This window comes from Miniopterus schreibersii, assembly GCF_964146895.1.
Source record: "Miniopterus schreibersii genome assembly, chromosome: 1".
Taxonomy (NCBI): Eukaryota; Metazoa; Chordata; class Mammalia; order Chiroptera; family Miniopteridae; genus Miniopterus; species Miniopterus schreibersii.
Window position 1 is genome coordinate 51,417,520 of NC_138101.1, and position 11,994 is coordinate 51,429,513.

The 11,994-nt window shown below is 42.8% G+C and overlaps 1 protein-coding gene across 5 annotated transcripts in view; it reads right to left on the minus strand.

The window, feature by feature from the left end:
• KLHL8 (kelch like family member 8) overlaps positions 1 to 7,973 on the minus strand; it is a 36,960-nt gene extending 28,987 nt beyond the window's left edge. For 2 of the 5 annotated variants that reach the window (XM_081154648.1, XM_081154647.1), the window contains exon 1: positions 7,814 to 7,973. The gene's annotated coding sequence lies outside the window, so the exon portion shown is untranslated. Of the gene's footprint in view, positions 1 to 3,638; positions 3,658 to 5,196; positions 5,384 to 7,813 lie in introns of those variants that run through there. The other 3 variants (XM_081154645.1, XM_081154644.1, XM_081154649.1) reach the window with 2 other exon arrangements.
• Between the last annotated feature and the right edge of the window lie 4,021 nt (positions 7,974 to 11,994).

Genomic DNA, 11,994 nt, shown 5'->3' on the forward strand with positions numbered 1-11,994 from the left:
TTGAAGCATTAATGACCTTGTACAGAAAATAGTGCAGTATAGTTCCACCCTCCCTTCCACTGTTCTTTATATAGTTCTATAAATAGAATGATTATATCTTTTCACCCATAACTTAGAAAAGATGTGATACTGACTGTTGGAGAATGGGCGCAGCCTGTGTCAAAGCCCTGACTATACAGAGAGTGGCAGAAATATCATATAATGTGGTTACTGGGAACATGGGACCCCAGCCCACAAGACTAGAAAAACTATGGTTCAACCAGGTCTGGTTTTGAAGACTGAAAGGTGCGTGGGTGGGTGGGTGGTGTGTATGTGTAGGTGACTGCTATTGTTGAAAACAGTAAAAAGGTTTCATAGATTATTAACTTCTAACTGTTGGAGATTTTTATGTGGAAAGATTCCTGGGAGACGCAATCTTGCCATCTCACTGAAGGTATGAAATTTCTTCTTTATAATGTTCAACAGCAGAGGTCAGCAAACCTTTTCTCAAAAGAGCCAGACAAATAAATATCTTAGGCTGTCAAGGTAGATGTCTCTGTCTCAGCGACTTAACTCTAGTGTTTATGCAAATTGGCCATAAACAATATGTAAATAAATGAGCATAATTGTGTTCCAATAAACTTTTATTTATGGACACACACACAAAAAAAAGAAGATAAAGAAGAACCAGCAAGACAAAGTATAAATTTTCCCAAGGTCCCTTGACCCTCTTCCAGTTTTACCTCTGACTCACAAGAATTATGCATGACCAGACAATGAACTCTCTTGTACAACCACCCCTTAAAAAAAAGGTTTGACAGTATTTACATAAGCCACATTTACCAAAAAATAAACTACACTGGCAGCATTTTAAAAAACAGTAGGTTATTAATGATATCAATGAATACTATAGTGCTTACTATTTATAAAATTATCTCACATAGTAAAAAAATTTGACCCCCTTTTTATTTCTAAGAAACAGAGGTTCAGAAAATAACTCGCCATGGTCACACAGCCAGCAAGTTGAGTCTCTTCAGTTCTTAATATACAAAAACAAATAACTGATGACAGTTCAAATATAAGAACCAAAGCTTAAACATCCAATTTTTTAAAACAGAAAAGCTATTTAAAATTAATTTTTAGGATGTTTACAATATTCTCTTTAATCTTCTAAAAATGACAATATCCATATCAGTTCTCTACAACTCTTAAAAGTTCTTGATTTTTTTTTTTTTTAAAGGAGTCATTTATCTAAACCCATTGTACAACACTGCCAGGTGGCGTGGCTCAGCTGATTGAGCACCATCCCATGCACCACGAGGATGCCAGTTTGACTCTGGGTCAGGGCACATGTCCAGGTTGTAGGCTCGATCCTCAGTAGGGGGTGTGCAGGAGGCAGCCAATTAATGTTCTGCTGTCACATTGATGTCTCTCTCTCTCCCCACCCCCAGAAATCAAGAAAAACATATATTTTTTAAAAAGAATGTACAAGACCAAGGAGTGAACTGTAATGTAAACTCTGTACTTTGAGTGATAATGTATCAATGTAGATTCATCAGTTACCACAAATTTACCATTCCACTGTGGGGATTTTGATAGTTGGGGAGAATGACCATATATGGGGCAGAACAGAGTGCTTATGGGAACAGAAAATATATGAGAAATCTCTGTACCTTCCAACTCAATTTTACTATGATCCTAAAACTGCTCTAAATATAAACTTTATTTTGAAAAGAGGGGGGCAGTGTCAAATTTTACCTACCTCACTTTCTTCTTAAAGTAAAGAAATACTGTTTTTTCTTAATTACACTCACTGTGAATTAAGTTTCCTGCCAGGATACAGAACATGCAATTATTATAGAATATAACATCTTAAAAGACAATAATAGTAATTTTATAAAATAATAAATGAGTTAGTAGCTTTACATGTTAATATGATGAAGCTGTTACCAGAAAGAGGACCAGCCAGAGCAGGTCTGCCTAGGGCCAGCTAGTAGTGTATTGTTTCTTGACTTCATGCAGAAAGATTTCATAACACAAGTCCAGGAGATTCTGAGAGTATGTTTATTAAAGCTGGAGACAGTGAAACAAGGGCTTAGGATAAGAAGCAACTGGAGAGCCTACGCAGGGCTGCTTTGGCTCATGGAGAAATCAGAGAAATGGGGGCTTTGAAGACAGGTTCGGGGGATTAGCAAGGGTGTGCTCCCTGGAGAGTGAGTATACCCTGGGACCTTCATTTTGAAGGTTTTTAAAGGCTGGGAGTTTAGGGGAGGTCTAGGAGAGGATCTCAATAGAATATTTATTAGTTTTATGCAGATGTGCCAAAATGAGATTTATTCCTTTAATTCCATCATTCCTTAGGTGTGGTTGACACAAATGGCACTAATTGGATTTCTGCTCGCTCTCCCTCTGAGTAGGGTCATTTAAGCTATTTACCCTCTGATTGGAGAGAAGCGTCCTAGGTTACAGAGCACAGGCTTTTGCAATTTACTAGATGGCTGTAAACTGGTTGGCTATTTAACTATCTGTCTGTTTCCCTATTCCACTTGCCTTGGCTTACTGGCCTGTCTCAAAGCTAAATGCAATAGTTGAGGTACAGTATCCTGAAATTTCTTCTTATATTTATCTTAATACTACTTGGTATCTTAAAGGCAATCTATAAAGTGACTAAAAGTTTGAAGTGGGTCAAGGGTTGACTGAACTAATAGGGGTGGCAGTAAAAAGAAGAAAAGCAACAACCACCAGGCAGAGGTCCCCTGCTCATCCAAGTGTACTCTCTGGCAGGGTTAAGACAAGAGTGAGATAGACAAAGAGGATTTTCTCACAGTGTGAGAATGAAGAACACCAAGAGCTTAGCAATTACCAATTTACACACGAGGAAAGTGTGGACGAAAGAAAACAGCGGGGGGCATGCACCACATACTAAACCTGACAAGCTGGTGGGGGGGGGATGGGGGGGCAGCCTTGCAAACTCAGAGACGGAAAATAACCACACAGGATGGTCTGAAATTAAAACTTTCTAACTAAAAGCAGTTCATGGTGGGTAGTCAAGTCCTGGGGCAGCATTTTTCCCTAACAAAGGTCATCTTCACCTTAACTGAGCCTGTCTGTTGTCTTTACTGCAACTACAAGAACATGCGTGATAATATGCTTTTGGAATATCAAAATTTCCTTTTTTCTGGACCCTTCAAAGCACAGCCACCACACCAGAGCAGAGACTGCAAATCCCCATTGCTGTTATCATGTTAACTGTTAACTATCCTACATCCACCTGTGTCAAAGCGTCTATTCCTTTTACTTTTTTTTATCTAATCCCAGAGACCTCTCCCCCACCCCCCATTTTGCTTTTCTCCCACCTCCCTAATCTATCACCAATGAATTTCATGTAACCTGTTTAAGTCTTCCCCTTTGATTCTGATGTATAAACAGGCCATAAAACTGTCATTTTCCAAAGCATTTTCTCAATCTGAATAATGAGAAAGGTTCAATTTTCAATCCGTTGAGATTTTGCTTCCGGGCAACCGTGATCATTATGGTTCAACTAAATTCACAAAAATTCTCTACAGGTTTGAATGTTTCTTACGTTGACAAAAGCAATGCAAAAAAAAGAAAGAAAGGAAGAAAGAAAAGGTGCAACCAGCAGATAAAATATAAAATACTTCTCAGTCCAAGTTCTTCCAAAAACCTTTTCCCAAAGAATTCTTCCAAAGTGGTACCATCAGTGAAGGGAACCAAAGTTTTGGCCCCCTGAAGCTACCTTTTGAGGATGTTGATTTTAAGCTGTTTATTAAGAAACAAGACACAGGACGAACATTTGGCCCTCCCCCCTTTCCTGCCCAAGACATTTGGACAGACAAACCTGCTTCGGGAAGACATTATCTTAAGACGTCACCTTAACCTAACTTGAATTATGTATGGTAAGCAGGGCTTCAGGCAGACGCCTGTTATCTACCCCCCGGGGTTGCATTGTTTGAGTTGCCTAGCAAGGTCTTTCCAGCCGAGTACGTTCTGCTCTTCAACCACCTGTAAATCGCCCATTCCCCACCTTCTTTTTTTCCTGTATCCAAAATGTCTTACATACTCAATGCTGCCTCACTATCTCTGGAATGTTTCTGCTTACGTGAAGTCCTCGTGCGTACACATTAAAAATTGTGGCTTTTCTCCTGTTAACCTCTCTGTTAATTTGAAGAGCAGCCCGGCCAGAAGAACTTAAAAAGGTGGGAGAAAAAGTAGTAACACTTTCTTAGCCTCCACATTAGCATAGGGGGAAAGGGTCCGGCGCCCTTATGCTTTCATTACAAAGAATGAGAAAGGTTCAATTTTCTACGAAAAGTCATCTGATTAAACACTGCCCAGTGGGGGAAGATATAAAAAGCTTTTCAAACCCAGGCGCCCGGGAGCATGCGAGTCCAGTAAAGGGCGAGCCCCAGGCTAGGACACTCCAACTATGTAGACAAGTCACCCTCGGGAGACCAGCAAGCCAGCGAAGCCCAGGGCGCAGGGGAACGAGGAGAGCGACTGCCCCTGAGCGGCTGCGCGCTGAGAAAGGCTGCGGTTTCTGGGGTCACAGCAGGAGGCACCGCGCCACCGGGTCTCCGCAGCCCCGAGAGAGGGACACTTGTTGCGGGCAGAAGCCCCGGATACCAGCAATGAGGACGCGAGGGGCATGTCCGCGAGGGGCGACTAATAGCCCCCATCCCAGTGCCCGCAAGCCCGGGCCAGGCAACGTGCCCCCTGAGCTGGCCCGGGCCAGGCGGCTAAGCCCCGCAGCCGGCTGCGAGTCCTGGGTGTGCGGGGCCGGGAGACGGCCCACCCGCCCCGCCCCCACAGCCAGGGTTCCCAGGGGCGTCTCGTGCCCCGCCCCCGACACCCGACCCCCCGACCCCGCGCCAGCCGCGCTGCTCAAATACTGGACCCCGCAAGCACCTGCCCGGCTCTCCAGGAGCGCGGCAGGTGGCCGACGACACCGACAGAGCCAGAGGCTCGGGTTCCCTTCGGGGAACGCGACCCTGCTCCTCCCGCCAAGGAGGGCGACAGAAACCGTGCCGCGCTTAAAGGGGCCCGGCACCCCCGGCTGTGGAGTTGGGGCTCCTGCTCGCAGGGCTGGAGTTTCCCGGCGCCGGCTTTCAGCTCTGCAGCGGGGGTGAGAGGGCTTCGCGCGAGCGCGGGCTACCGCACAAAGGCGCCGGGAGCGCTGAGGAGGGAGCACCCAGTTACCTCGGTCCTCCGCTCGTCCGCCCGCTCGCTTCCTTCTGGCCGCGCCGACACTGCAGCGACCAGACCTCCGCGGCTGCGAGCGCCGGCCCCGCGCGAGCGCCGCACCGCCCGCCCGACGCGCGCCGTCCCCCGCGCTCAGCCCCCCGGAGCGGCGCCTCAGGGGCGGGGCGAGGAGCACGCCCCCGGCCTGCGCGCTGCACTCTGGGAAGTGTGGTTTACGGCTCCCTCCCCCGGGCGGCCGCCCCCGCGTCCCCGCCGCCCCCGCCGACTCCCGGGCCGCGGGCGCCCCGGGGGAGCGCGCGCTGCAGACCCGCGGCGGTCGGGCCCGCCGGGGCCTAGCCCAGCCCTCGAAACGCGTATTTGGATGGGGCGCTTATGTAAATACCGCCGGAGCGTCTGCATTTCACTGGCCCTGCAAAAGTTAGGTGGTTTTCATATCCAACCAAGTTGCCTCATGCGCGCGGTGTTCTTAGGGTTTATGCCTTAAAAAAAAGAAAAAAATAGGAAGAAAGGCTTCTACTTTTATTCCTGTATCATTTTCTCCGCGTGCTCTGCAAAGGGTATACCAGACAGCGCGTTTATAAATACCCACAGCTTACAAGGAAGCAGTGTATTGCCCTAAGAATTCTCTGCTAAAAGCCATTGCAAGTAAAAAAGATGTTGAAGTAAACCAGCTTTTCAATAAAGTGATGGAGTGTCGGAGGGTAGAGATTAAGAGAAAGCAAAGAAAAAATTTTAAACGAAGGATATTCCCCTAAATGTGTCTTTTGTTAGAGCAACCTCAGGCTTCTACAACCGTGGGAATCTATTTCAGAATAAATGCAACCCTAGGTACCTTTCTGAATGTTAACAGATGTTGCATTATGCTAGAAAAGAGCTTTTATTTTTACATTAGCATATTATGTAAAAACCCAAAAGTGACTACTTGCATTTGAAATTTCATTTCTAGAAAAAAAAAGTCACTTTGTTTTACATAGCAGAAATAGAAACAATTCTTAATATTTCAAAATATTTCTCTTCAGAGCATATTTTGCAAATTTCATGCAAATACCCTTGGAAAAATAGAGCAAGACTGGTTTTAAAGTGTGCACACAAAAAATGTAAAATTTGGAAGCATGATGTAATACAATGTATATTTAATAAGACCGTGTTCTAATAGAATTTTTTTTTTAATAACCTGAACTTTTTTTTTAGTCAGGTATGCAGTGTTTCCTAAAAAATGTTTATGGAGCAGATCTTTTTCTCTGCTAATTGACAAATGCAAACAATAGAATGCTTGTAGTTACTAACTACATTGAAGAAATATACACAATGTTTCCATATTATTATTTATTTGTTCAGGAATATTTATTGAGTATCTACTATATTGCCAGACCCTGAGCTGGGAACGGGGAAATACATGGTGAACAAAACTGAAATCCCTGCACTGATAGAGATTTAAGATCTAGTAGAGGAGACAGAGAACTAAGCAGATTATGAGAAATAAAAAGATATGCATAGGGTGGCAGGGGAGGGGGAACATATAAAGTACAGCAATGGAGAGCTATTTTTTGGGATGGGGGCAGGCAAAAATTCTGAAAATTAAATGAAATTCTCAAAGCAAATGACAAACTGGGGGAAAAAGTCCTTCCCTAAAAAATGATATATCCACAACAATGCTCTCAAATAATTACTTTTTAAAATATATATCTCACAAAACAAGCTATACCTTGATGTGGTTCAGGACATGCTATCCCAAAATAAGGCAGCTGGGCACATTGAATATATTAAGCGGAAGGAATTTGATAACAGAAAGAGGAATGTCACTCTCCCTCCTTCCCCCCCACCTCACTCCTCCACCTTTGCCCAATAGGTCGTAAGACCCCTATGTAAAAGGTGCTCTCCCTGTACCAGTAGGAAAAAAGACATTCTTATCACCAGAGAGGGAATTTAGGGCTGAAAAGGCCATATAAACAAACCTTGTTAAACTGACCCTTGTCTTCCTAGATACTCACCGTTTACTACCCCTAGCCCATACCCCTCTGTCCTGTCAATTCATCACAAATTTGTTTCTTTGTATAAAAGCTTCCTGCTCCCGTCACTTCTTTGGGTCTTCCTTCTCTTGTAGAAGGCTCCCATGTACATGTAAAAATTCAATAAAACTTGTATGATTTCATCCTGCTAATCTGTCTTTGTCAGTTTAAATTTCAGATCCAGCCAGGAACCTTAGGAGGGTCAAAGAAAACTTTTTTCTCTCCTACAATCTCAACTGAAAGAAAAAAACACACCTTTTCTAAATTTAACAAAGAGTATCTTCTTCGCTTTTACTCATTGCTCTCTGGCTCTGTTGGAGAATAAGCAGCACAGGCCCTTCATAAGTAAGGATCTTTCATTAAACACGACTGCTCTTCCCTAAAATCCCATAAATTAAAACTGGAAAGGATCTGACTGATATCTGTTGCCTCATTGTCTGATGGACTTTGGTCCAAAATAAATTGCACTATTTTAACCTCAATTGATATTTGCATTTTAAATCTTTATCCCTAATCCCGGAATAAAAGGCTTTATAATCTCCAAAAGAATTTCAGATGTGGCCTGCAGAGAGATTTGGAAAGATTAATAAAGAGGACAATTTTACCTGGATTTGCAGCGGAGGCAAAGCTTGCAACTAGAGGGCAGTCCTCTGGGCAGCTGCCAGTCTGTGAAAGCTTCCTTAAAGAGCCTCAACACCACCAGCAAGTCCACCCCTCCTGTCCAGGTCAGAGTCCTGTCCAGGTCAGTCACTGGCCCGCAGCTAACCTTTCTTCCCATTCCTCTCCTGTCTTATCTGGGTCCTCTACAGCCACCCTTCAGTGTGAGGCTTCAGCTTCCCTTAACAACAATCACTTCCTGCCTTCTGCTCCACTACAAACTATTTTCTGGCCTTGGTCCAGCGGCCCAGCTTATGCTATTTTAGTTAGTTTAGGACAGTTCTTTCATCCACTGCCCTCGCTAACAACCTGACATAAATATCTCTAAACTTTTCCTTGATGACCTTTTTTCACTCTCACCTCTGAAATATTTGAATTTCCCTAATCTCTCTCTGGGCCTTGGTAATCGCTGTGCCTGCTCCCTCTTTGTGTGGCTAACTCCTCCTCAGTATCCAATATCAACTTGGATACTGTTTTCATCAGGAAGTCTTCCCAGGTTACAATGCCCCTCTATTCTGGGTTAATGCCTCCTATATATGCTATATGCAAACTATTTTTGCCCCTAAGGTAGCACTTATCAGTAAACATTTTAATTAGTTATCTACTCTTTCATTTGTCTGAGAGCTTCTTAAATAGAAAGTAGGAGCACAGCACTTAATATATAATAGCTGTTTAATAAATATAATAGCTGTTTAATAAATAAATAATAAATGAATGCATGTTAACTTTATGCAATAAAGAAGGACTCAGCAAATATTTTCTGTAAAGGACTAGATACTAAGTATTTTAGGTTTGAGGACCATAAGATCTGTGTTGCAACTATTCAACTCTGCTTCCAAAAAACGATGGCTAGTTCTCTCCAGAATATCTATACAAGACAGAATTTAAGTTTAAAATCTGAGTGGAAGGAGAGGGGGTGCAGCTATGGGCTAAAGGACAAAACTTGAGGGTATGTTTCCATAACTGGTATATTGTTCTTGTTTGGGGTTGGGTGGGTGGATGGAACTAAAAGAGAAGGTATCCTTAGCCTATGGCCACTGCTAGTTTCGTTTGCACACGAAATTCTTTTGAAAATTACTTGTGTTGGTGAGTTTTTTTAATTTATCATTTAATCTGAGGTGGTTGTTGTTTTTTCATTTTTAACATTTCAGTTTTGCTGTTCCACCTTGCCCAAGTCAAATCACTTTCCATTTCCCATGAACTTGCCTAGATGTGGTTGAGCTTTCCTGCTGCACAGGTGGGGATCTGTGGAATTCTCTCTAGGGCAGTATGTGAAATGACAGGATGAGAGCAATGTCTCCATCCCTGTCACACTCCAGAAGTGTTAGGACTTTAGTTATCAGTAAAATACATGGAGAGAAACTTTGTTTTCCAATCTCCATATTTGAAATATGTGCAACACACTTCTGAGCAAAATTGTATCCATACATATGGTAGAAACTGGCACAGTGAAACAAATGCAGTCGTGTTTCACTTCCAATATGTATTATAAATGTATGATGTTTCATTAAGATGTAAATCTATATTACTTTAGCTTTCTGATATCATCTTCATGTTCTCATAATGGAATCTACCTCCGAAAAGTTTATTTTTTTAATAATAATTTTTAAAAAGCAGCATGGCAGATACTGCTAGCTGCTTAAACAGTATCTTCTTGCTTCTTCAGTAATAATAAAACAACCCCAGTTTTTGTGGAGGGTGACTATGTACCCAGATAACAGATTATTTTTCATCTTCCCTGACAGACTAAGTTCTATCCATGAGATATAAGTACAGTGTTGCATGGACTTTGGCCATGGCTGCCTAAAGGAATTGATTCAGCTGGGAGGTAGCTCTCTCATCTTTATTCTTTCTTTTTGGAAGTAATGACTTAAATCTTAGCAGTTGTCTTGGACTATGAGAAAGGAAAGGGTGTCTAAGCTGCTGCTCCAACTTGATCAGTAACAAGGGAACACAATAAATTCCTAACCACGGCCTTCAGTGGGGCTAGCTAACAGTTCCAAAAAAAAAAAAAAAGATAAATAATTATGGAAGACAGTGACTGTTCTTTACACAGCCTGATAAAAATGTAAAAATAATTGTTACCAGACCCCTCCCACCCTCCTGCCTCCAGGTGCTTGATGACCTCTCCTTATCTGTATATTCCCTCCACCTGATGTAAAACTGTTACTCTTTGAATGTAACTAACTAAAACTGCTGATGCATAGTTGTATTTTCTTTGTCTTCCTCCCTATATAAACATCCCCTCACTTTCCTAAACTTAGGGCACTATTTCAAGTCTTCTTGGAACTCTGCTCTTGAGCAATGTCCTCAGATGGGCCCAAATAAAAACCTCTTTTCTAAGTCTACAGAGTTTCCAGTCTTCTTTTCATTGAAAATTATGAGGTTATTTGAAGGTAGAAGTGATCTATAGGTTGGTGGAAGAATGACACAAGACGACTGAGTACCTGATAAGCATTGAACCAGCAAAACAGTCTCACTACAGGCCTTGAGGGGTTAGGATTTAGAGTTGCCAAAGGATAATATTTGTCTCTGATAAACAAAATGTTCTGCTTCCAAAATTTAGAACTGGCACAGTGGCCTGCCCTGGCTTGCAGGCTTTCTTATTAATTAGCAATTTAGGACTGCTCTTTCACTGGGTCAGTGGAGAAAGAAAGCATGCCAGTCAGGAGCCAAGAAGAGATCAGCAGATGAAAATCACTGATTGAAAGAGAGAAACAAGTGTGAAGGAGAGACTGTTCCATGACAGGGCTGCTGTCCTACCAAGCAAGCTGGACTAGGGCCAAATCAGAGGTTGGGAGTGCTTACAGAAAACCACCTCAGAGACTGACTGATAAAAATCGATGTCCATTCTGAGATAAACCCTTTCCATGCTTCCTGCTCCGAGCTGGATCCCGGAACAGGCCATTTTCCTGACCTGGTCAAGCATGTAATTTCCTATGCCTGGTGACATTCTAGTACCCGAGGCTATCCCCCACCTTTACCCTATGTAATTCTCTGGTGCCTCTTAAGCATTTCAGGGATCTATTTCATCTTGCAGCCACCCAAGACAAGCCTTATATATAAGTTTCCCATAATAAACTCAACTGATTACCGCGTTGGAGTAGCCAGCCTCTATCTTCCGTCTTTCCCTGCCCTCCAGTCATGGAGGTAGATTTTTAGTCATAGGACGTTTCCCTGAGTCTTTGTGCACCAACAACCAGGGAAGTGTCAGAGAAGGTATGTGAATTTACTTGACTAGGCCTTGACGTGTTTGCACAGAAACTTAAAGACAATACTTTGAGGTTATGGTGTTGCAACCTATTGAAGATGATGTAATTCTTTTAGCTAAGTGGTTGCTGTCTGTCCTGTCAGCACAATCTGGAACTCAGGCACCACGCACGAATGGTGCAGGAAGAAGCTCAAATGTTCAGATCCTCTTTGTGAGCGAGTCTCTTTGGGAGTTTATAAGCTAGCATTGAAAAGGAGAAGTTGTTTTAGAAAAAAAGAGAAATTGTTTTAATTAATTGCATTCCTTTTTTCAAGGAAGTAGAACTAGTAAGAAAAACTTTCAGTTGATTTCCTCGGAGGCAAAATTGGCTTATAGAATAGAGCAGCCTGTTGTTCAGCTTCTTTGGAAGGTTTCAGTTGCTACTCTTTCAGCAGCTGAGACTGGAATCATAGAAACCCCGACGGTAATTGAATATGTGCCTACCTGCTGGAGGTCCCACACAAACACTCGCCCTTTACGTAGACAACAGGGGAGGCCCAAAAACGCTCACGATAGAAGATATGTAATCACCTTTGCTACCCGCTCTTTGGCAATTTACGTGTCAGTTAAGAATTTCTCAACTTCATTTTGAATATTGTCCTCAAATCTGGACAAAAAAATATTTTTTTAGAAAAAAAAATAAAAGCACTGTCCATCTTATCTGCCTCTGCTTCTCTGCATGAGCACTTTCCTCAAACTCCGCCAAACATTTCGGTCTCCTCTCCTCTTGTGGAGCCCATTCCCACCCTGTCATTCTGGCTGTAGATGGAAAACTCCTGGTACATTTAAGGAGCAATTTGAGGAGAATTCAACAAAGGTGTGGACAAGTTCTAGGAAGCACTGCAAGGAACAGTGCAGTACACCTGGGCTAGTAAGAGA